We start from the raw sequence: 24644 nt of genomic DNA, 5'->3' as shown, positions 1-24644 counted from the left end.
TCCAACTTGCAAAAAATGAAAACGTACCCATTATCTACTCCATGATGACAGAGGTTTTCAAACAGACAATGGGTGTTATTTAAAAAAAAAAGGCTTATATTTAATTATGTTATGTTCGGAGGTAGTCATGTAATTCAGAGTTGCAACCCACACAGTGATGGCAGGTCTTGAGAGTTGATTCCTTTTTCAAGTGTATGAATTGTATACAAAGCATTGTGTGGGTGCGTGTGTGCTTGTCTGTCTGTGTGCTTGTGCATGTACAAGTTACAAACAATCATGGATAAAAAGCATTAAAAGGACACATCATAGGGGTCGGAATGATGATTCCCTCGCCCTCACTCTCGCCCCTTCTGCCCCCATGGTGCACACCACCTGTCCATATGCCTCTCTGTTCCTGTTCCTGTTTAGTCACTTCCTTACAGGTGGCCAATCCCTGCGGGGCTCAGGCAGTCACCCATAATGGCCATCCCCTCTCCTTCAGGCTCTGACAGACAGTGAGCTATGAAAGCCATTAGCTGGAGGAGGAGGAGGTGAGGCTAGCTAAGGTAAAGCACCCTGGGTACCTGCACTGCTGCATAAGGAAGGACCTTCTTTAATCCTTTAGTAATTCGCAGGTGGTTATCGAAACCTCTCCACTCGAAAGGGGAAATCATTGGAAATAGCTTTACTGTGGGCAGGAAGCTTTTGGGCTGCATTACTGTTGGTCTTCAGATATATATTACATTTGTAGCCTAGCCAACCCTCTTTCTCTGATTGGAGGATGGGTAAGGAAATTGGTTAGAGCAGTGCAAGAATGTTTAACTTGTTTTACTATTGGTGCAAATCATTATTGGTTTCTTGTTTTAGTGGTATACTGTATATGCTTCCAAGAGTCACATTTATAACATTTACATTAAAACATTTACAAGATTTTCTGAATACATCACATTTTTCATGTGAGGAAATCATGTTCCAAAATGTTCCCAACATTTCTCTGTAGATTTTCACAGTACTGTACTTCTGCTCTCTATTTCTAGCTGGATATATTCCCATGCAATTAAAGCTGCCTAGCCAAAGTATCCCATCTTAATGAGGACAATCAATGCCAACACAAACAGAGTGACTTTCTTTGAAATACTTTTGCATTGTGTTGTACAGTCACTATATGTTAGATTCTATTATTGACTCGCCACAATGTTTGCCTTTTGTCTTTCTGGATGTCCTGGATATGCAAATTAAATCATTAAACAAGTGGGTTCACAGGCTTTCCTTTGTAACCCCCCTCTATCACACACACGCTCACACAAATTGGCCCAAAAAAAGCACACACCAAGAGAACAAACACATACTCCCAAACACACAGACACACACACATACACACACACACACAAATACACACACACACACACACAAACAAACTGGCAATCAAACACACACACACACATACACACACACACACAAATACACACACACAAGGCAGGTATAGCTACAGTATACTGGAATCACTGATAACTTGTCAATGTGGGAGTTGATATGCCCAGACTGTCTCTCCACTGCAAGCTGCTGTTGAGGGTTCAGAGGCATAATTGTGTTTATTGTAGCACATCTTCACTGAATTATTCCACCTACACATTCTTTGAAAAGCTCATCTATTTTCGATGGCCATATGCAAGTCCTCCACAATGAACCTAGTGAACTGAATAGTCCTGAGCTCTGACACACAATACAGAACCTGAAACTTTGTGTTACTCTTCTTTTCTAAATTGAGTTGTAGTTGAGTATATTCATATATATGTTAAACTGGTCTCTGAATCCTTAGGCAGTTCGTAGAGAGAGCATTTGTTTGGGAGCAAATAAAGAAAGTTTGTCTTGACAGACCAACAGCTGCATAAGAACAAACCAACCACTGTTAGCTACTTTAATATCTCAAGCTTCTACGTATATGTTCATGTGGATACATGTCAAACACTTTCCCAAATCAAAATGCTATCGTACATGTGTGATAAGAGATTACAAAAAAATTCTGAGTACAATACATTTCATATTTTTTGTACGTGCATGTATGCTCAAAAAGAAGGCCAGGTTGCTCTAACAAATGCATTTTAGTGAAAACAAGAGATCAATGTTATTTGGTTAATGGTCATGTTCCCAGTGTACCCTTAGTCACCTTCAACAAGTTAGATGTATACTCCGCTTGTACACATTTTGAAGCATGAATCGATGCAAGCTTCAACGGAAAGTATGCACAAAAATATGATGCAACCAAAAAAAACCCGATAAAAAACATATTTAAATCTATGGCGGACATTATTTGGGCTGAAGCGAGAGAAATAAACTCAGACTTCGAATGAAATGTTGCCCATTCACATCTCATATGTTGCCTGACTACAATATGTTATCTTGATGCATGAATAAATTCATACTGTGTTAGTTTTGTCTGCCTAAAACACCCACTCTAGTGTGTGTAGATCGCAACACCATGGTAAGATTTACATTTACATTTACATTGTAGTCATTTAGCAGACGCTCTTATCCAGAGCGACTTACAGGAGCAATTAGGGTTAAGTGCCTTGCTCAAGGGCACATTTACGTCATTTAGCAGACGCTCTTATCCAGAGCGACTCACCAATTGGTGCGTTCACCCTATAGCCAGTGGGATGACCACTTTACAATTTTTGGGGGGGGTAGAAGGATTACTTTATCCCTATCCCAGGTATTCCTTAAAGAGGTGGGGTTTCAAATGTCTCCGGAAGGTGGTGAGCGACTCCGCTGTGTGTGTGTGTGTGTGGGGGGGGGTGTAGAAGGATTACTTTATCCTATCCCAGGTATTCCTTAAAGAGGTGGGGTTTCAAATGTCTCCGGAAGGTGGTGAGCGACTCCGCTGTGTGGGAGGGGGGTAGAAGGATTACTTTGGTAAGTCAACAGGGCTAACCAGCTAGCTAGTAACGAAGAATTAGTAGCTAGCTAGCCATGAAGAATTGACAGCTAGTCATCTCCCTTGCATAACATTAGTTGTAGGTGGTTTTTACCTGTTAAACTAGCTGGTAAGATATATCATTACAATTCACATATACAGTGAGGGAAAAAAGTATTTGATCCCCTGCTGATTTTGTACGTTTGCCCACTGACAAAGAAATGATCAGTCTATAATTTTAATGGTAGGTTTATTTGAACCGTGAGAGATAGAATAACAACACAAAAATCCAGAAAAACGCATGTCAAAAATGTTATAAATTGATTTGCATTTTAATGAGGGAAATAAGCATTTGACCCCCTCTCAATCAGAAAGATTTCTGGCTCCCATGTGTCTTTTATACAGGTAACGAGCTGAGATTAGGAGCACACTCTTAAAGGGAGTGCTCCTAATCTCAGCTTGTTACCCGTATAAGAGAAACATGTCCACAGAAGCAATCAATCAATCAGATTCCAAACTCTCCACCATGGCCAAGACCAAAGAGCTCTCCAAGGATGTCAGGGACAAGATTGTAGACCTACACAAGGCTGGAATGTGCTATAAGACCATCGCCAAGCAGCTTGGTGAGAAGGTGACAAAAGTTGGTGCGATTATTCGCAAATGGAAGAAACACAAAATAACTGTCAATCTCCCTCGGCCTGGGGCTCCATGCAAGATCTCACCTTGTGGAGTTGCAATGATCATGAGAACAGTGAGGAATCAGCCCAGAACTACACGGGAGGATCTTGTCAATGATCTCAAGGCAGCTGGGACCATAGTCACCAAGAAAACAATTGGTAACATACTATGCCGTGAAGGACTGAAATCCTGCAGCGACCGCAAGGTCCCCCTGCTCAAGAAAGCACATATACTTGTCCGTCTGAAGTTTGCCAATGAACATCTGAATGATTCAGAGGAGAACTGGGTGAAAGTGTTGTGGTCAGATGAGACCAAAATCGAGCTCTTTGGCATCAACTCAACTCGCCGTGTTTGGAGGAGGAAGAATGTTGCCTATGACCCCAAGAACACCATCCCCACCGTCAAACATGGAGGTGGAAACATTATGCTTTGGGGGTGTTTTTCTGCTAAGGGGACAGGACAACTTCACCGCATCAAAAGGACGATGGACGGGGCCATGTACCGTCAAATCTTGGGTGAGAACCTCCTTCCCTCAGCCAGGGCATTGAAAATGGGTCGTGGATGGGTATTCCAGCATGACAATGACCCAAAACACACGGCCAAGGCAACAAAGGAGTGGCTCAAGAAGAAGCACATTAAGGTCCTGGAGTGTTGTGTGTCTGTGTAAATAGCCATTTTTTTTGTATTTTTTTGTATTTTTCGTACATATTTCCCTATCACACTTTTCATCCTTCTACAAAATAGACTTTCCTGCAACCCGCCACACTCAATGTGGAACGGATTCTATTATTGACTTACCTTTTATCTAGAATCTCCAGTTGATACCAGCTAGCCAGCTAACTAGCTACTTGCTATTAGCCACCGTTAGCGGTTTTCATCCAGAACATCAGATTTTCTGCCGGAATAACTGAATCACTGGACATTAACACCGGATCGCAACTAGCTAGCCAAATTGGATGTTGCTGTTTGGCTAATCACCACTGCCCCTGAAGCAAGCACCAGTTAGCCTTGAGCCAGGCCCATATCCCGGCTATCTACCTCTCTGTCTACCGGACGGGAGTAGCCAGCTAACTAGCTATTTGCCATTAGCCACCGCTAGCGGTTTCTCACCATTGTCCGTGGCCTGCACTACCTACCAGCCAGCTCTAGCCTGGACTATTATCGCTGTACTGTCTGCACAGCACGTTATCGACCCAGAACATATCGGTTTTTCTGCCGGAATCACTGATTCACTGGACCTTTAACACCGGATCATCGTAGCTAGATAGCTGCAATCAAATGGACGTTGTTGTTGGCTAATCAGCCTCAAGCTAGCCGCGAGCCAGGCCCTTCTCCCGGCTATCTACCTCTCTGTCAACCGGACGGGACCTCCTAGTGTTGACACGGAGCCCCGCCGATCCAACACGACTGGTCTGCCGACGAAACCGTCTGATGCGATTACAACAGGTTTCCCGTTACGACATCGACCACGACGATCCATCTGCTAGCCCCGGCCCGCTAGCACACGCTAGCCGTGGCCTCTTGCTCGCCAGTGCTATAACAGCCCCCGAATGTCACGAATTCTGATGCAGATGTGGTGCGAATCAATAGCAGGACACAGGAGCTAAGTCAATCCAGACTTTACTAGTAATTCCAAAAATAACAACACGGGTCAAACAACCCGGAGGCGAAACATACGCCACAGTGCGTAAAACACTCCCAAACCAAACTGCGCACGAACAATAGTGCGACGGTATACAAAGAGAGTCTAGCAAACAGCACTGCACCAAACGACAGGAAAACAATTACACACAACACATGACAAACAAATGGAACAATATATAGGGTACCTAATCACACTAACAGGGAACAGGTGCACAACAACTAGACAAAACCAAACGAACATCGAAAACATACAACGGTGGCAGCTAGTACTCCGGAGACGACGACCGCCGAAGCCTGCCCGAGCAAGGAGGAGGAGCAGCCTCGGCCGAAACCGTGACACCGAACTACCTCCGAACTCTCCTATTGCTGTTCACCGGACCTTATGATAACTCAGCTATACAGCTGATGCCTGCTGGACTGTTACTTTATACGGTACCGCATCCTGTTTATGTTTAGCCTCAGCCCAAACTTTGTCGCCATTACCAGCTGTTGTCTTAGCTCTCTCGAATAACACCTGTGAATGCTTTATGCCTCTTTCCCATGTCAATATGCCTTGCTTTTTGCTGTTTCGGTTATTTCTTATTGTACTATTTCACTGTAGATCCCCCAGCCCAGCTCAACCTGCCATAGATAGCTCCTTTGTCCCACCCCCCATACACGCGGAGAGCGACTCAATCGGTGCCTCCAGTGATGCTATCTCTTTCATAATTACCCAACGCTTAGGTTTACCTCCACTGTACTCATATCCTTCCATCTCCTTTTCTGTACATAATGCCCTGAATGTATTCTACAACGCCCGGAAACCTGCCCCTTTTTTTCTCTGTACCCAACGCACTAGAAGACCAGCACTTAAAGCCTTTAGCCGTATCCTTATTCTACTCCTCCTCTGTTCCTCTGGTGATGTAGAGGTTAACCCAGACCCTGTAGCCCCCAGTATCACTCCTACTCCCCAGGCGTTATCATTTGTTGACTTCTGTAACCGTAAAAGCATTGGTTTCTTGCACGTTAACATCCGAAGCCTCCTCCCTAAGTTTGAGTTATTCATTGCGTTAGCACACTCCGCCAACCCCTGGACACCATATGTGAACTGATTGCCCCCCATCTATCCTCAGAGTTCGTACTGCTTGGTGACCTAAACTGGGATATGCTTAACACCCCGGCCAACCTACAATCTAAACTAGATGCCCTCAATCTCACACAAATTATCAACGAACCTACCAGGTACAACCCTAAATCTGTAAACATGGGCACCCTCATAGATAACATCCTGACAAATGTACCCTGTAAATACACCTCCGCTGTCTTCGACTAGGATCTCAGCGATCACTGCCTTATTGCCTGCGTCTGTAATGGGTCCGCGGTCAAACGACCACCCCTCATCACTGTCAAACGCTCCCTAAAACACTAGCAAGAAGCCTTTCTAATTGACCTGGCCCGGGTATCCTGGATGGATAATGACCTCATTCCATCAGTAGAGGATGCATGGTTGTTCTTTAAAAGTGCTTTCCTCTCAATCTAAAATAAGCATGCCCCATTCAAAAAATACAGAACTAAGAACAGATATAGCCCCTGGTTCTCCTCAGACTTGACTACCCTTGACCAGCACAAAAAACATCCTGTGGCGTACTGCATTAGCATCGAACAGCCCCCGCGATATGCAACTTTTCAGGGAAGTCAGGAACCAATTAACACAATCAGTTCAAACAGAAATTTGCATTCTGTAGCACTAACTCCAAAAAGTTTTGGGACACTGTAAGGTCGATGGAAAATAAGAGCACCTCCTCCCAACTGCCCACTGCACTGAGGCTAGGAAACACTGTCACTACCGATAAATCTACAATAATCGAGAATTTCAACAAGCATTTTGCTACGGCTGGCCATGCTTTCCACTTGGCTACCACTACCCCGGCCACCAGCTCTGCACCCTCCGCTGCAACTTGCCCATGCCTCCCCCCCGCTTCTCCTTCACACAATTTCAGACAGCTGATGTTCTGAAAGAGCTGAAAAATCTGGACCCCTACAAATCAGCTGGGCTAGACAATCTGGACCCTTTCTTTCTAAAATTAGCCACCGAAATTGTCGCAACCCCTATTTGTAGCCTGTTCAACCTCTCTTTCGTTACGTCTGAGATCTCCAGAGATTGGAAAGCTGCCGCGGTCATCCCCCTCTTCAAAGGGGGTGACACTCTAGATCCAAACTGTTACAGACCTATATCCATCCTGCCCTGCCTTTCGAAAGTATTTGAAAGCCAAGTTAACAAACAGATCACCGACCATTTCGAATCCCACCGTAACTTCTCCGCTATGCAATCCGATTTCCGAGCTGGTCATGGGTGCACCTCAGCCACGCTCAAGGTCCTAAACGATATTATAACCGTGATCGATAAAAGACAGTACTGCGCAGCCGTCTTCATCGACCTGGCCAAGGCTTCTACTCTGTCAACCAACGCATTCTTATTGGCAGACTAAATAGCCTTGGATTCTCTAATGACTGCCTCGCCTGGTTCACCAACTACTTCTCAGATAGAGTTCAATGTGTCAAATCGGAGGGCCTGTTGTCTGGACCTCTGGCCGTCTCTATGGGCGTGCCACATGGTTCAATTCTCGGGCCAACTCTATTCTCTGAGTATATCAGTGATGATGCTCTTGCTGCTGGTGAAGCTCGAATCCACCTCTATGCGGACGACACCATTTTGTATACATCTGGCCCTTCATTGGACACTGTGTTAACAAACCTCCAAACGAGATTCAACGCCATACAACACTCCTTCCGTAGCCTCCAACTCCTCTTAAACACTAGTAAAACTAAATGTATGCTCTTCATCCGAACGCTGCTTGCACCCGCCCACCCGACTAGAATCACTACTCTCGACGGGTCTGACCTAGAGTATGTGGACTACAAATACCTAAGTGTCTGGTTAGACTGTAAACTCTCCTTACAGACTCACATTAAGCATCTCCAATCAAAAGTTAGATCTAGAATTGGCTTCCTATTTCGCAACAAAGCCTCCTTCACTCATGCTGCCAAACATTCCCTCGTAAAACTGACTATCCTACCGATCCTTGACTTCGGCGATGTCATTTACAAAATAGCCTCCAACACTCTACTCAGCAAATTGGATGTAGTCTATCACAGTGCCATCCGTTTTGTCACCAAAGCCCCATATACTACCCACCATTGTGACCTGTACGCTCTTGTTGGCTGGCCCTCACTACATATTCGTCGCCAAACCCACTGGCTCCAGGTCATCTATAAATCACTGCTAGGCAAATCCCCGTCTTACCTTAGCTCACTGGTCACCATAGCAACACCCACCCATAGTCTGCGCTCCAGCAGGTATATCTCACTGGTCATCCCCAAAGCCAACACCTCCTTTGGCCGTCATTCCTTCCAGTTCTCTGCTGCCAATGACTGGAACGAACTGCAAAAATCTCTGAAGCTGTAGACTCTTATCTCCCTCACTAAATTTAAGCGTCAGTTGTCAGAGCAGCTTACCGATCACTGCACCTGTACACAGCCATTCTGAAATTAGCCCAACCAACTACCTCATCCCCATATTGTTATTTATTTTGCTAATTTGCACCCTAGTATCTCTATTTGCACATCATCTTTTGCACATCTATCATTCCAGTGTTAATACTCAATTGTAACTATTTTGCACTATGGCCTATTTATTGCCTTACCTCCATAACTTACTACATTCGCACACACTCTATATATTTTTTCTGTTTGTATTTTTGACTTTATGTTTTGTTTACCCCATATGTAACTCTGTGTTGTTGTTTTTATCACACTGCTTTGCTTTATCTTGGCCAGGTCGCAGTTGTAAATGAGAACTTGTTCTCAACTGGCTTACCTGGTTAAATAAAGGTGAAATTAAAAATTAAAAAATCCCATAGAAAATCTGTGGAGGGAGCTGAAGGTTCGAGTTGCCAAACGTCAGCCTCGAAACCTTAATGACTTGGAGAAGATCTGCAAAGAGGAGTGGGACAAAATCCCTCCTGAGATGTGTGCAAACCTGGTGGCCAACTACAAGAAACGTCTGACCTCTGTGATTGCCAACAAGGGTTTTGCCACCAAGTACTAAGTCATGTTTTGCAGAGGGGTCAAATACTTATTTCCCTCATTAAAATCCAAATCAATTTATAACATTTTTGACATGCGTTTTTCTGGATTTTTTTGTATTTATTCTGTCTCTCACTGCTCAAATAAACCTACCATTAAAATTATACACGGATCATGTCTTTGTCAGTGGGCAAACGTACAAAATCAGCAGGGGATCAAATACTTTTTTCCCTCACTGTAGCTAGCTGATAATTAGGAAGTTAAAAGTGTGTTTATGTAGTTATCTTGTGTCATCCGTATTGCCATTAGTCTGGCTGGCAGGCAGCAAATAGAATGATAGTCAGCAACATTGCAGGGCATAGTTGAGCTGTGGTGACTGTGATATGGATCAGGCACAAGCCAGGGATATGTTGTTGGAGGATGTTTATTTGTAGCGTAGCTAGTACCAGGTTATATTGGCCTGTTTTCCCAGGGTTGACAGAGTACTTGCAGGCTGTGTAGTAGCCCATGTATGTTTAGGGACGTCAAACGTTCAGGAGGCTCTAGTCTAGAGCGCTCGGTTAAGTTGTGTTTAAGAGCCTTTTTGTACTCTCTAAATGGTTAAATTAGGGAGAAAGATGTAATTGTTGCAATAGTTTGTGAGTGGGCAACATTATACTATCATCTTAAATAGACATGTTGAATTATTTCGCCATATTATGTTATTTTTTAATTTTTTTAATGTATTATTATTAACCCGTCCACCCCCCCTCTTCGGAGGACACATATCTTGTTTGTTTTTTTACAGCTTTTATGCTACATTTTACATATACATTTTAAATACATGGTACTTTTAAATAAAGCAATCACATAACAATAATACATTACCAAACACAAGCTCTTTAATCCCACCCATCAGACACTCTCAGCCAATCCCACCTATCACCATATACCACCCTCATTTGGTTTCCATGTGCCATATATTTTTTAATTGTGTTATGATGTTTTACATAGATAGTATCCACAGATTGTGAGCTAAAGATGAAAACCTTTCCTACGAGTATTATTATATTATTTATTGACTGACCATGGCTTTCCAAATCGCCCAACACTGCTATCTGTAGGGTTAATTTTAAGTGAATGTTGTGATTTTTTAACCATTCCTTAACCTGTGACCAGAAACAAGCTACATAGGGGCAATACAGAATAAATTATCTAGTGATTCTGTCTCTTCGCAGCTAAATATACAGAGCTGAGATTGCTGTATGTCACATGTATATAGCATTCTGTTGGTGGCAAGAATTTTGTATAATTATTTATTAACAGTTTATGTTGCTACCTTACACAACTTGCATTTTCACCCAATAAAATTGAGTGTAATTATCCATCCTTTTTACCTCAGATTGGTGATGTTAGTATAAAAGTTGATAGTCATCACGATGACGTAAGATTGATTGCTAATCAAATGGGTACCCGGACTATTTGCATAATTTTTCCAACAACTGTTTACAGACAGTTTATGTAACTTATAATTCACTGTATCACAATTCCAGTGGGTCAGAAGTTTACATACACTAAGTTTACATACACTAAGTTGAAAATTCCAAAAAATTATATCATGGCTTTAGAAGCTTCTGATAGGCTAATTGACATCATTTGAGTCAATTGGAGGTGTACATGTGGATGTATTTCAAGGCCTACCTTCAAACTCAGTGCCTCTTTGCTTGACATCATGGGAAAATCAAAAGAAATCAGCCAAGACCTCAGAAAAATAATTCTAGACCTCCGCAAGTCTGGTTCATCCTTGGGAGCAATTTCCAAACGCCTGAAGGTACCACGTTCATCTGTACAAACAATAGTATGCAAGTATAAACACCATGGGACCACGCAGCCGTCATACCTCTCAGAAAGGAGACACGTTCTGTCTCCTAGAGATGAACGTACTTTGGTGCGAAAAGTGCAAATCAATCCCAGAACAACAGCAAAGGACCTTGTGAAGATGCTGGAGGAAACAGGTACAAAAGTATCTATATCCACAGTAAAACGAGTCCTATATCGACATAACCTGAAAGGCCGGTCAGCAAGGAAGAAGTCACTACTCCAAAACCGCCAACATGGGGACAAAGATCGTACTTTTTGGAGAAATGTCCTCTGGTATGATGAAACAAAAATAGAACTGTTTGGCCATAAAGACCATCGTTATGTTTGGAGGAAAAAGGGGAAGTCTTGCAAGCCGAAGAACACCATCCCAACCGTGAAGCACGGTGGTGGCAGCATCATGCTGTGGGGGTGCTTTGCTGCAGGAGGGATTGGTGCACTTCACAAAATAGATGGCATCATGAGGAAGGAAAATTATGTGGATATATTGAAGCAACATCTCAAGACATCAGTCAGGAAGTTAAAGCTTGGTCACAAATGGGTCTTCCAAATGGACAATGACCCCAAGCATACTTCCAAAGTTGTGGCAAAATGGCTTAAGGACAACAAAGTCAAGGTATTGGAGTGGCCATCACAAAGCCCTGACCTCAATCCAATAATACAGTTGGTGGCAGAACTGAAAAAGCGTGTGCGAGCATGGAGGTCTACAAACCTGACTCAGTTACACCAGCTCTGTCAGGAGGAATTGGCCAAAATGCACCCAACTTATTGTGGGAAGCTTGTGGAAGGCTACCCGAAACGTTTGACCCAAGTTAAACAATGTAAAGGCAATGCTACCAAATACTAATTGAGTGTATGTAAACTTCTGACCCACTGGGAATGTGATGAAAGAAATAAAAGCTGAAATAAATCATTCTCTCTACTATTATTCTGACATTTCACATTCTTAAAATAAAGTGGTGATCCTAACTGACCTAAAACAGGGAATTTTTCCTAGGATTAAATGTCAGGAATTATGAAAAACAGAGTTTAAATGTACTTGGCTAAGGTGTATGTAAACTTCAGACTTCAACTGTATTACATATCACCTCAATTACCTCGACTAACCTGTGCCCCTGCACATTGACTCTGTACCGGTACCCCCTGTATATAGCCTCGCTACTGTTATTTTACGGCTGCTCTTTAATTATTTTTTATTTAAAATGTTTACTTAAGACTTCTTTTTCTTAAAACTGCATTGTTGGTTAAGGGCTTGTAAGTTAGCATTTCACTGTAAGGACTACACCTGTTGTATTCGGCGCATGTGACAAATACAATTTGATTTGATTTGATTTTAAAACAGATCAATATCTTTGGTTTTGTACCGTTGATATTGTCACATGCCCTGGGATGCGTATGACTTAGAACGCGGAATTAATGACATGGCATGGAACATTTGGGGCAGTCTCTCTATAAAAATGTTGCTGGCCACACACCAATACATGGATTTGACAGTCAAACAATAACTTAAATGTCACTGTTGATATCCTATGCCGCTTCGTGATTCGTTTAAATTAAAAGAAAAGTGTTTTGTTTCCTTTTCCGTGATGGCAGCCTCCCTAAATCAACATCCGACATTCCATATAATAGATATAAGCCTTATACAAGTTTTCATCTAACCAACGATGTATTCCAAGTTTCCGTGTAGCCATTGAATGGTGTTAGTTTAAACAGCGCTACACCCCAAACGTTTGCCCCCTGTTCTATTGATTTCAGCTTGATATCGATGGAAGTGATTAACCAAAAAAGTGTTGCATTACACTTACCGTGTTATTGACCCAGTCGAATCAAACAGCAACATTTCAAAATGTAGTTCTGTCTCCTACAAATTGTCCCCTAACCAGTGATTATTCCCAGATTATGTGTGGTTTTTGAGCTGTGATAGTTTTAACAGAACGTGCAACATCATGTCCCCCCTCTCGCGCAATTGATTTCAACGTGATATCGATATGAGTGATTGACAAATACGTTTTTTGCGTTTCCCGCAAATCAAAATGCATTGCTCCAAAATATTGCTGAATGTCTTCTGCAGGTTGTTCACTAACCAGTGATGTAAAAACTAACTTTTTTTTGTTTGTTGTGTTGGTTTCAACAGTTTATACAACCTGATTTTCGCCCTATTCCATATTAGTGATTTATTGCCACTAGTAAAAACAACAGGGTTTTTAGTGCATGTGCAGTTTATAAGGTACTCGTTAAATAAAATACAAGTAATATGATTACTATTGTTGCACATGTATGTGTAGATAGTACATTTTATGTTTCCAATACAGTGCCTTCGGAAAGTATTCAGACCCATTGACTTTTTCCAAATTTTGTTATGTTACCACCTTATTCTAAAATTGATTAAATAAAACAAATCCTCAGCAATCTACACACAGTACCCCATAATGACAAAGCAAAAACAGGTTTTTAGAAATAAAAAACAGAAATACCTTATTTACATAAGTATTCAGACCCTTTGCGATGAGACACGAAATTGATGTCAGGTGCATCCTGTTTTCATATTGATCATCCTTGAGATGTTTCTCCAACTTGATTGGAGTCCACCTGTGGTAACCTCAATTGATTGGACATGATCTGGAAAGGCACACACCCATCTACACTACCAGTCAAAAGTTTTAGAACACCTACTCATTCAAGGGTTTTTCTTTATTTTTACTATTTTCTACATTGTAGAATAATAGTGAAGACATCACAACTATGAAATAACACAGTAGAAAGAAAGTAATTCTTATTGACGAGGTATGAGGAGTATTACGACAGTATGGTATCATCCAATGTGGGTGTCAATAGCAGGTCCCAGTAATATATCTACAAGTTACATAGAATGTGTGTTATATCAATAGAAACAGATTACATTAAATGAAAGGCCGCAAGATAGGTCAGGGGATATAGCAATGTGTCACACAGACAATGTCTAGTTAGGCAAGTGTAGCATTGAGGCGCTGTCTTGTGTTCCTTGGATGTCACCTTCTTTTTGAAGCTGCCAAGACCACTTCCACTACTGTAGATGTTGCTGTAACCTTGGCAGAAGTCACAGTGGAGATACCCTTAGGAGTTTGCTCTGTCAACCTGGGTTGATGTACAGAATACACATACTAGACCTTCTGCAAACCGTCTCTGTTGTAGGTTCCACGATGCATGTTGTCATCCTTAACACTGGTATGTATAATGAAATATTTACAGTTATGTTGTGTTAAGTGATTTAATTGGCACACATATGTTGGTTGGAGCGTGAAACACTGTTCAATTCCCATGTGGGCCAATTTGACTTTCATTGTCTGTGATTTCATCTTTGAAAAAGGGGTTGGGTGAAAGACCAAAAACACCCACACTGCTGTCAATTTCCAATGTAAAATTAACCTAAAATAAAGTAAGAACACTAAAAGGTCAAATTGGTCATGCAAAACAACACATATACTACCGGTCAAAAGTTTTAGAACACCTACTCATTCAAGGGTTTTTCTTTATTTTTACTATTTTCTACATTGTAGAATAATAGTGAATACATCAAAAGTATGAAATAACAAATATGGAATCATGCCACCCCTACCTCTGCGGAAGCACAGTTCCCGCTCAGCCCAGCCAAAACTGTTCGCTGCTCTGGCACCCCAATGGTGGAACAAGCTCCCTCACGACGCCAGGATAGCGGAGTCACTCACCACCTTCCGGAGACACTTGAAACCCCACCTCTTTAAGGAATACCTGGGATAGGATAAAAGTTATCATTCTACCCTCCCTCTACCCCCCCCAAAAAAAAAGAAAAACTGGCTATCATAAGGTGAATGCACCAATTTGTAAGTCGCTCAATGTCTGCTAAATGACGAACATGTAAAATGTAAATGTAGTAACCAAAAAAGTGTTAAACAAATCAAAATATATTTTATATTTGAGATTCGTCAAATAGCCACCCTTTGCCTTGTTGACAGCTTTGCACACTCTTGGCATTCTCTCAACCAGCTTCACCTGGAATGCTTTACAACAGACTTGAAGGAGTTCCCACATGCTGAGCACTTGTTGGCTGCTTTTCCTTCACTCTGCGGTCCGAGTATGTTTGGTAAATTAATAAAGAAGGTGAAATATTTTGGTTAGATGTTCCTAAAACAGATTATAACTATATATGGACATGTTATAAAGTATGAAAAGGCTTTTTTTTTAATCATTTTTTTTATCATATCAACATATTTGTATATATTTGTATATGAAAGACTGGTCATGGCTCACATGACTGGTCATGGCTCACATCAACAGCATAATCCCAGAAACCCTAGACCCACTCCAATTTGCATACCGCCCCAACAGATCCACAGATGATGCAATCTCTATCGCACTCCACACTGCCCTTTCCCACCTGGACAAGAGGAACACCTACGTGAGAATGCTATTCATTGACTACAGCTCAGCATTCAACACCATAGTGCCCTCTAAGCTCATCACTAAGCTAAGGATCCTGGGACTAAACACCTCCCTCTGCAACTGGATCCTGGACTTCCTGACGGGCCGCCCCCAGGTGGTAAGGGTAGGTAACAACACATCTGCCACACTGATCCTCAACACGGGGGCCCCTCAGGGGTGCGTGCTCAGTCCCCTCCTGTACTCTCTGTTCACCCATGACTGCATGGCCAGGCACGACTCCAACACCATCATTAAGTTTGCCGACGACACAACAGTGGTAGGCCTGATCACCGACAACGATGAGACAGCCTATAGGGAGGAGGTCAGAGATCTGGCCGTGTGGTGCCAGGACAACAACCTCTCCCTCAACGTGACCAAGACAAAGGAGATGATTGTGGACTACAGGAAAAAAAGAGGACTGAGCACGCCCCATTCTCATCGACGGGCTGTAGTGGAACAGGTTGAGAGCTTCAAGTTCCTTGGTGTCCACATCACCAACGAACTATCATGGTCCAAACACACCAAGACAGTCGTGAAGAGGGCACGACAAAGCCTATTCCCCCTCAGGAGACTAAAAAGATTTGGCATGGGTCCTCAGATCCTCAAAAAATTCTACAGCTGCACCATCGAGAGCATCCTGACTGGTTGCATCACCGCCTGGTATGGCAACTGCTTGGCCTCTGACCGCAAGGCACTACAGAGGGTAGTACGTACGGTTCAGTACATCACTGGGGCAAAGCTCCCTGCCATCCAGGACCTCTATACCAGGCGGTGTCAGAGGAAGGCCCTCAAAATTGTCAAAGACTCCAGCCACCCTAGTCATAGACTGTTCTCTCTGCTACCGCACGGCAAGCGGTACCGGAGTGCCAAGTCTAGGTCCAAAAGACTTCTCAACAGCTTCTACCCCCAAGCCATAAGACTCCTGAACAGCTAATCATGGCTACCCGGAATATTTGCACTGCCCCCCACCCCATCCTTTTTACGCTGCTGCTACTCTGTTAAGTATTTATGCATAGTCACTTTAACTCTACCCACATGTACATATTACCTCAACTACCTCAACTAGCTCGGTGCCCCCCGCACATTGACTATGCAACGGTACCCCCCTGTATATATAGCCTCCCTACTGTCACTTTATTTTACTGTATATATAGCCTCCCTACTGTCACTTTATTTTACTTCTGCTCTTTTTTTCTCAACACTTTTTTGTTGTTGTTTTATTCTTACTTTTTTTGTTTAAAATAAATGCACTGTTGGTTAAGGGCTGTAAGTAAGCATTTCACTGTAATGTCTGCACCTGTTGTATTCGGCGCATGTGACCAATAAAATTTGATTTGATTTGATTTGATTTGAAATATTGCCCTCCAGCTAGATCGATGACTAAAGCCATAGCGAAACCGTGCAAAACGGCTGTCAGCTCAACTTTAAGTGGTGTAAACACTCACTTGCCCCCTGTTAAAAGTAAAAATACTTTAAAGTACTACTTAAGTAGTTTTTTGGTGCATCTGTACTTTATTTTACAATTTATATTTTGACAACATTTACTACAATACATTTCTAAAGAAAATGATGTACTTTTTACTCCATACATTTTCCCTGACACCCAAAAGTACTCGTTACATTTTGAATGCTTAGCAGGACAGGAAAATTGTCAAATTCACGCACTTATCAAGAAAACATCCCTGGTCATCCTGACTGCCTCTGTTCTGGCGGACTCACTAAACACAAATGCTGCATTTGTTAAGATGTCTGAGTGTTGGAGTGTGCCCCTGGCTATCTGTAAATAAAAAATAAAAAAATGGTGCCGTGTGGTTTGCTTAGTATAATGAATTTGAAATGATTTATACTTTTACTTTTGATACTTATGTATATTTAAAACAAAATAATTGTAGACTTTTACTCAAGTAGTATTTTACTGGATTACTTTCACTTTTACTTGAGTCATTTTCTCTTAAGGTATCTTTACTTTTACTAAAGTATAACAATTGGGTACTTTTTCCACCACTGCTGACTTTATAGTAAGTACAGCGTCATATTATACAAGGCATTTATGTATGTGTTATAAATTACCAAAGGGGTCTGACTTTAAAGTAAATAAAGGCGTCATGCAATATAGAGTCTTTATGGATGTGTTATGAATGACCAAAGGTGTCTCACTTCAATCAAAGTATTACAGGACACTGCATAAAGTGTCAATAAATAGGTTATTAAGGTTCTGCTGATTTATAAAGGACAGCCACAGAGTCATAAGTATGGCAAACACTGCCCATTTCCACAATGTATCTTCTTAAAATGTGATTTTAAACCTAACCCTAACTAATGAAGGCAAAGTTTGATGCGTTGGTTCACCAGATCTTCCGTGCATTTGGGCGGCAGTGTCTGAAAACGAGATTAGGTGTAATGTGACTAACATGACTTCACTTTAGAGCATGTGCCATCCTTCAGCACAACAAGTCACCCTTTATAAAGCACATGTATATACACTATAATATGTGGACACGCCTTCGAATTAGTGGATTCGGCTAATTCAGTCACACCCGTTGGTGACAGGTGTATATAATCGAGCACACAGCCATGCAATCTCCATAGACAAACATTGGCAGTAGAATGGTCCATACTGAAGAGCTCAGTGACTTTCAACGTGGCACCGTCATAGGATGCCACCTTTCCAAAAAGTCTGTTCGTCAAATTTCTGCCCTGCTAGAGCTGCCCCGGTCAACTGTAAGTGCTGTTATTGTGAAGTGGAAATGTCTAGGAGCAACAACGGCTCAGCCACAAAGTGATAGGTCACACAAGCTCACAGAATGGGACCGCTGATTGCTGAAGCACGTAAAAATCGTCTGTACTCGGTTGCAACACTCACTACCGATTTCCAACCTGCCTCTGGAAGCAACATGCCCATGATTTTGGAATGAGATGTTCGACGAGCAGGTGTCCACATACTTTTGGTCATGTAGTGTTAGTGGGTTATGTCACATTTGACATTGGTGATTATGTCACATAGTTATGCCACATTTATGAACCCTATATAAAGCATGACATACTGTTATAGATTACTTGTAACACATTTATGTAGTGCTTATGCTGGCATTATGAAGGCTTTATGAAGCCTTTATAAGCTGAACATAATTTAAAGCAGAACCCAAATTTCTATGTAGCTAAATAATACAAAACACAAACGGATTAACAGTCTCAATTGTTTTACTGACAATAATGCAATATTAAACTAAATCAGATGTTCAGATCTACAAATATTTGACGTCTAACATTAGTTACAGAGGGTAGTCGTGATCCAGAAAAGTCCAGCATAGATAGATGAGCAGCCGACATGCTGATGGGTTATGTTGATGGGTGTTATTCGGGATTCTTGGGACGCCCTTACCCAAAGCCTTAACCCTTACCTGTTTCAAATTTCAGCTTCAATGAGGTGACTTTAGAGTTGAGACGTCCAAAGGATCCCATTTAGACTTTTCCCATGTGGATGACGGAATTTACTTTAAAAAGTCAAAGGTAATGCAATGGCACAGGAGTGCGCAGTGCTTCTCAAATGTAAAATGTATGTGTTCTCCACACTCTCGTCCTAATAAGAACATACTCGTAGAGAACGCCCTCGAAGAACTGACTCGGAGCATGGGTGTGTTGATCACAGTAAATGCATATTGAGAAACACCCCTTGTGTCCAGCCAAGTTTGTTTCGTAACCTCTATCTTCCCTATCTCATCTGGTGTTTAATAAAAGTGAATGAACCATGTACTTAAACTAGTTCCTTGGCAAAGTAAATTATTTTCTGTAAAAGGTATGAAAAAAGGTCCAACTGACTTACAGTCATGCATACATAGATGTAATGTATGGGAGGTCCCAGGATCCAACCCACAATCCTGGCTTTTCAAGCACCATGCTCTACCAACTGAGCCGTACATGACCACTGGAAATTGATTTTAATTTAAAACAAACATGGAGAGTGTTTTTCATCCATTTGTCAATACACTACTCTACCATCTGAAGCTGTTCCTGTGTTTAATGGCTGTATGTGCATTTGGAAAGGCAATTTTAGGAACTTATGAATGAAATTAAATCCATTATTCTCAATGCTATTAGTGGTGCTTCTTGCTTGCTGTCCATCCTGTTTACTTCTATGATAGAGCTCAAAATACTCTGTAAATGCTTCTTGGGGCCGTGGAGCATTTCGGAGTTGATCATTCAGAACCTTTGGCAAAGCAACATACATTCCGTGGGAGAGACTGTCTCTACAATGACAGCCGTGACCTTTCGCTAATTGTTTGATACCACAACAGCTTAGTGCTAATGAGCTGGAGTATAGGCCAGCCCAGAGTGGGCTATGGTTCAATGCTGCAACTAGCCAGAAGAAGAAGGCAAAATCAACTGCAAGCGATAGACAAAAGTTGAATTCCCCATGGAATGACCACTACATGCACTTTGAAGCCAGAGTGTACGTTTGAACTGACTAAAGCAGCAAGGTTAAAATAACACAGTGCTAATGATGTAGCTAGGTTCCTATAAGTCATGTTGATATGTTTACATGTCAATATGTCAGAATTAAGTTGCATGTTTAACTAAAGATTACAGGGTTTAGGATATGTATGAATACAAATCATATCATGACCAATTATGGAAACACTATAGGTCTGATGTTTGGTCACTATCATTTCATTAACACCACAGCTCAATCAACTACAACCTACACTTGAGCACAGGGCCATCCAGGAGCACAGTGCCACATTCATTACAATTCATTGCAGTTGCACATTGTTTGTGCACAAAATAACATAAATGAACACGGCAACAGTAAACATGTTGTCCCCCGCGAATTATGCATCGCATTAAAGTTTTTTCAGGGAAGTCAGGAACCAATATACACAATCAGAAAGCAAAGGCTAGCTTTTTCAAAAAGAAATTTGCATCCTGTAGCACTAACTCCAAAACGTTTTGGGACACTGTAAAGTCCATGGAGAATAAGAGCACCACCTCCCAGCTGCCCACTGCACTGAGGCTAGGAAACACTGTCACCACCGATAAATCTACGATAATCAAGAATTTCAACAAGCATTTTGCTACGGCTGGCCATGCTTTCCACCTGGCTACCCCTACCCCGGCCACCAGCTCTGCACCCTCCGCTGCAACTTGCCCATGCCTCACCCACCCCCCCCCCCTTCTTATTGACAGACTAAATAGCCTTGGTTTCTCAAATGACTGCCTTGCCTGGTTCACCAACTACTTCTCAGATAGAGTTCAATGTGTCAAATCGGAGGGCCTGTTTTCTGGACCTCTGGCAGTCTCTATGGCGGTGCCACAGGGTTCAATTCTCGGGCCGACTCTATTCTCTGTGTATTTCAATGATGTCGCTCTTGCTGCTGGTGACTCTCAGATCCACCTCTACGCAGACGACACCATTTTGTATACATCTGGCCCTTCATTGGACACTGTGTTAACAAACCTCCAAACGAGCTTCAATGCCATACAACACTCCTTTCGTAGCCTCCAACTGCTCTTGAATGATAGTAAAACTAAATGCATGCTCTTCAATCGAACGCTGCTTGCACCCGCCCGCCCGACTAGAATCACTACTCTCGGCGGGTCTGACTTAGAATAAGTGGACAACTACAAATACCTAGGTGTCTGGTGTAGTGTCGAGTTAACGTTGCCAATTATGCTGTGATGACCAAGGAGGACCCGCTGACGCTGTATTTTCATCATAAGGTTTATTCATAACAAAGGGTTACAGCGTCGATTTACACATACCTGCAGATACCCGGAGAATAATCGCCAAATCTCTAATATGATTATTCTGTCTTCCTTTCTCCCAACTGTGGTATATATGCTATGTAATCTGATATGGGTGTTCCCTACAGACCAATCCCAGGAGGACACCTAACAGACTTCCTCTGTTCTATGGTGTGTCACCCTAAAACTACTCCCTCTAAAACAGAATAAACATCCTCTCAGGTTCCACTTGAAAACATTAGCAAAGTCATAATTCTTCATACACTACATATTCCCCCCTCCGAGACTAACTAAAAGTCTCGAAACAAAAAGAATAGGATTATGACAAGTAACAATTTATCTTATTGAGTATCTTTAACAATAAACCAAAAACATTTTTCCATGGAGTGTAAATACCTTTCTATGAAATATGAACAAATCTTTATGGAGTGTGAATACATTTCTATGAAATATGAACAAATCTGTATGGAGTGTGAGAGCGAAAAACCTGTCTGGCAGCCTTCTTTCCAAATATCCATCCATCAATCAAGACAGTAAAATTCTCTCATGGCCCCTCTGCCCCAGGCAACCACTTAAGTACTCCAGATCAATTCATAAATATTTATCAATGCATTTGAAACTATGATGCAACTAAATACACATGAAAGCCTCAGCAAACAAAATACTATCCAAAATGTCCACACTCAGGCTGGTCGACCCATCGGACCCTACTGTGAATTCTCTCTATCCCTGCCTAGACTCCATATCCCTAAGCATTCACGAAATAAACAAAAACATCTGAGATCCCCACATGTATCCAATAACATCAAATATCATTCTACAAAAATTAATACCAAAGAATATGACACAAATTATGTATTCCACATGCAAATATGTCTATATATCATTGCAGACACTGGAATGTAGTCCACTACACTTCATCTCCTCAGCAGTGTCGACTTCCAATGCATCTTCGATGATGGAATCTGAACATTTCCACACCTTCCTTGTTCCATTTCCTCCAGTCCCTTCATATTCTCCTTTCATATTGTCCTTGTTTGAGTATTTCAATCTCTACATATTCCCCCATATGCTTCTGGAAGAAAAGAAAAGACCAAACAGTATCTTTTGCTAAACAACACATTCAAATTAAAACATCAATATCAACTAAGAATTATAAAAATGATATATAAAATGAATCTAAATGAATCACATTCTATTTCCCCCTTTGATTCATGACAAAATACTAAAATCACACTAATATTGAAACCTATCCATCAATACTCTTTTGAGTCTTGACAGAAGGTTAAACCCTCTTATCGTTTCATTTGCAAAACCCTTCAAATTATAGTTAATATTATCTATGTTATCTTCCCAAATTTTACACCATACCATGGAAAAATCCCCACTTCTCTCTTAGACTTATCCTCCAATGATAGGCTTCCCAGACTATGAAACTTCTCTCTTTCAGAATCAGATTTATCTCTTTCCCTTTGCTTCCCCTCTTTTAATTTTAAAACCTCATATGGAAGCTTCAACTTCAACATGTAACATCATCCTATCCATCCATAGGTACGAATATATACTCTCTCACCACAAACCCCTAAATAACTCCTATCCATCTATGTTTTATTAGAACAAAAACAACTTTTAGCCCTCACTGGTTTCCTCTCCAATGCTTCATGAAGCGCTGTTAACTGATTTCCCTTCCTATCTAACAAATTCACCTAGGTTAATTCATTTAACCAATAACACTTAAACCTAGGCCTAAACAAATGTTTCACAACTACAAGGAAAATGAGCTGTATCACCCATCCTAACCCTAATAACAGTCTTTTCCTCTAAAATTGGTGCTAGAGCTATTGGCTCCCTTGTAATCAAATGTGATATACAGTGGGGAAAAAAAGTATTTAGTCAGCCACCAATTGTGCAAGTTCTCCCACTTAAAAAGATGAGAGAGGCCTGTAATTTTCATCATAGGTACACGTCAACTATGACAGACAAAATGAGAAAAAAAATCCAGAAAATCACATTGTAGGATTTTTAATGAATTTATTTGCAAATTATGGTGGAAAATAGGTATTTGGTCAATAACAAAAGTTTCTCAATACTTTGTTATATACCCTTTGTTGGCAATGACACGGGTCAAATGTTTTCTGTAAGTCTTCACAAGGTTTTCACACACTGTTGCTGGTATTTTGGCCCATTCCTCCATGCAGATCTCCTCTAGAGCAGTGATGTTTTGGGGCTGTCGCTGGGCAACACGGACTTTCAACTCCCTCTAAAGATTTTCTATGGGGTTGAGATCTGGAGACTGGCTAGGCCACTCTAGGACCTTGAAATGCTTCTTACGAAGCCACTCCTTTGTTGCCCGGGCAGTGTGTTTGGGATCATTGTCATGCTGAAAGACCCAGCCACGTTTCATTTTAAATGCCCTTGCTGATGGAAGGAGATTTTCACTAAAAATCTCACGATACATGGCCCCATTCATTCTTTCCTTTACACAGATCAGTCGTCCTGGTCCCTTTGCAGAAAACCAGCCCCAAAGCATGATGTTTCTACCCCCATGCTTCACAGTAGGTATGGTGTTCTTTGGATGCAACTCAGCATTCTTTGTCATCCAAACACGACGAGTTGGTTTTTACCAAAAAGTTCTATTTTGGTTTCATCTGACCATATGACATTCTCCCAATCGTCTTCTGGATCATCCAAATGCACTCTAGCAAACTTCAGACGGGCCTGAACATGTACTGGCTTAAGCAGGGGGACACGTCTGGCACTGCAGGATTTGAGTCCCTGGGCGTAGTGTGTTACTGATGGTAGGCTTTGTTACTTTTGGTCCCAGCTCTCTGCAGGTCATTCACTAGGTCCCCCCATGTGGTTCTGGGATTTTTGCTCACCGTTCTTGTGATCATTTTGACCCACGGGGTGAGATTTTGCGTGGAGCCCCAGATCGAGGGAGATTATCAGTGGTCTTGTATGTCTTCCATTTCCTAATAATTGCTCCCACAGTTGATTTCTTCAAACCAAGCTGCTTACCTATTGCAGATTCAGTCTTCCCAGCCTGGTGCAGGTCTACAATTTTGTTTCTGGTGTCCTTTGACAGCTCTTTGGTCTTGGCCATAGTGGAGTTTGGAGTGTGACTGTTTGAGGTTGTGGACAGGTGTCTTTTATACTGATAACAAGTTCAAACAGGTGCCATTAATACAGGTAACGAGTGGAGGACAGAGGAGCCTCTTAAAGAAGAAGTTACAGGTCTGTGAGAGCCAGAAATCTTGCTTGTTTGTAGGTGACCAAATACTTATTTTCCACCATAATTTGCAAATAAATTCATTAAAAATCCTACAAT

This window comes from Coregonus clupeaformis, chromosome 27 (assembly GCF_020615455.1).
Source record: "Coregonus clupeaformis isolate EN_2021a chromosome 27, ASM2061545v1, whole genome shotgun sequence".
Classification (NCBI taxonomy): Eukaryota; Metazoa; Chordata; class Actinopteri; order Salmoniformes; family Salmonidae; genus Coregonus; species Coregonus clupeaformis.
The sequence above is the reverse complement of the archived record's forward strand: the minus strand, read 5'-3'. Positions refer to the sequence as shown.